Genomic DNA, 2,802 nt, shown 5'->3' on the forward strand with positions numbered 1-2,802 from the left:
GCTCTGTGGACCTCCCTCAACACTCACACCACGAGCATCCTCTGAAGAAAGCGTCTCACACTCACTGCTTGATGTTCATCTGAAAAACAAAGAAACGGTCAGGAAGCTACCTCGACTTTGCCTTCCTCATTCTCTCCGCCACACTGTCGTCCATCAAAACGACTCCTCGTCTAGTTTACTCCTTGAAGAAATGAGCTTTCACAACTATCCTCCATCAATTGAAATATGTTAACCCGACGCAAGGACGCTCAGTCGAGGCGCTGCGAGCTATTCTTTGAAGCGTGGGTTTTTAAAGAGTCTCCTCATTATCAGTGCATTACTGGATCAGCCTAACTTTGTTTGCTATGAGATTGGTGGAGGAAATCCTCCCAATCTTTGTTGATCGACATATCGAGCAACGGGCCGATCTTTTCAGCTCTAACCTACATTGACTTGAACTGTGCACCGACCACTGACTTCAGTTAAACATCAGTGCATCTTCATAGAGCTGCAACGGTTAGTAGATTAGATAATTGATTAAAGCTAGGCTAGGCAGTTTATTTTTGGCGTCATTGGGCAAAAACGCCATCACATTTTTAACATAATGTTAGCCTTCTGCACGAGCTGACCGCCATGAGGTCTAGGTTAGTAGAAGGCCGAAGTATTTTCTCTCCATCTCTGAAATGCTGAGAAGAACGTAGGCCAGAGAGGGGAGAGTTCCAAGAGGAGGGCTGTATTTTACAATTCTGCCTTCACCAGAAAACTGCCTCCCCGGGGTATCACTTGAGTCACAATATGCTGAAAGATGATTATGGAATTGTTGCCCAATGATGCCAAAAATCACTGCCTACCTCAGCTTGTTTTGCAAACAAAAATACCAAAGATTTGTCGTTCCAGCTTCTCAAATGGGAGAATTGGCATCACAGCTTTGTTTTAAATGACAGTAAATTGGATATTTTAAAAGGCTTTGACTGTTGACTATGTTAAGTGTGAATATATTAGTTTTTAAATGTGTGGTTAACCTTGTGTTAAGCTAAAGACAGCACGGGGGGAGCGCTTGTTTTCGTCATTAGTCATGGCACGTGGCGCTCCATGCTGAGACCCTCGGTACTGCCTGCAGTGGTGCTGTGTAATTGTCTGAGCTCTCTGGAGGTCTCAGCACTGACAAAACATACATCGACTGCAAGATAGTGGAAATCAAACAGATTAACAAACCCTGCTTAATTTAGTGGTATTGGACCTTTACAAGGACAAATAGCACAACATTTATCAAATGTTAATAATGTGACATTTGGGGATAACATTCAGAGAAGAAGGCCATGTGAAAACAGATATAACTAATATGAATATATAATGAACACAAAGTAAGATTCATTGTGTTTATTTTCTCAATGAACAGCAGCTCCACAGTAAATCATGTACGGAGCAAAGCACTGGTGTGTGACTAATATACTATTTTAATAATTGATTAAACAACATTTTTAGGCAATTATGCGATACGGGTTATAGCTTCTCAATTGTGACAATTTGCTGAACGTTTTTGTGAAAGTAAACTGAATATATTTGGGTTTTGGAGTTTTTGTCAGAAAATACAATTAGGTTAAATGACATTACTTTAGGTTTTAGGAAATTAAGATGTACATTTTATATTGATTATCATAAAGAAAAGAATTGTTGATTGTAGCCCTGGCTAAGTCATCATGACACAAATCTATAAGACTAAATTCTCCACATCTACGGTAATGTTTTGACATATATTACACAATTAATTACATTATTATGTTTACGAGATGAAGCCAAAGACATAATATGAAGGGTTGATACAGACTACTGTGTGGCAGTGATACAGATGTTCGTGTTCACGCTGTGGTTTTACGTGCACTATGTGTCGGTTAGCAGCTCTGCACACTTCAGCATTGTGTGCACTCTCACATGCAAGCGTGCAGAATACTCACACACTGTAATCTATTATTCAGATCCCTTAGCAACGTTGTCATCATCCCTGCCCTGTCTTAAGCCAACTAGGATCTAAGCTATTGGAGACGACACTGTAAGTCCGTTCAGACTCACGTTCCACTCAGCCTGTTTAATAGATCCACTCTCCTTGACCTAATATGGAAGCGGAAGGAAAAACGTGTAGCTTCACCACTGTCCACACACAGTACATGTTGTTACACTGTACATGTATTAAAACCCAATCAAAACACTTTAAATATTCAGTGTAGCGCTGCAACTAACAAGGATTTGTGTTATCGATTGATCTGCCGCTCATTTTCTCGATGAATCAGCTAATCGTCAATCAATGTTCACTGTAGAAAACATAAAAAGCATATTATCTCAAAGCCCAAAGGTAAGGTAATGTTTTTTGTATTGTAAACCAGTAGTGCCAGCAGATTAACCAGTCACAGTAAACAGTTGCTGCACAAATAAATACAAATGCAGGGATTTTACTTTGGAGGACCCCAATGCGTCTGTTTGACTCCTGCTTAGATGGACTGAAGTGTTCCTCCGTACAACACCGGGGGAGACGTTGGGGAACGTCCGATCGGGACTTGATGTCATGAGCTTAATCTTCTAAATCCAGTCACCATGATTATGGTCCTTCAAGCAGCACTGCAGGCCCTGCCATGTGGACAATACAGCAACACCTCCTAAGCACCTGATCAAGACCTCAGGAACAGGGTCACACCAAACACTACTGAGCCTTGCGCTGCATTGAATGATCCTGTAATCCTTGTTTTGATGAACAACTCAATGACCGATCGTTCCTGTTGGGAGTGTTAGCTTTGTGCTAAAGCCATACAGACGATACTGGAGATCTAA

The sequence above is a fragment of the Melanostigma gelatinosum genome, assembly GCF_949748355.1.
Source record: "Melanostigma gelatinosum genome assembly, chromosome: 10".
NCBI classification, from domain to species: Eukaryota; Metazoa; Chordata; class Actinopteri; order Perciformes; family Zoarcidae; genus Melanostigma; species Melanostigma gelatinosum.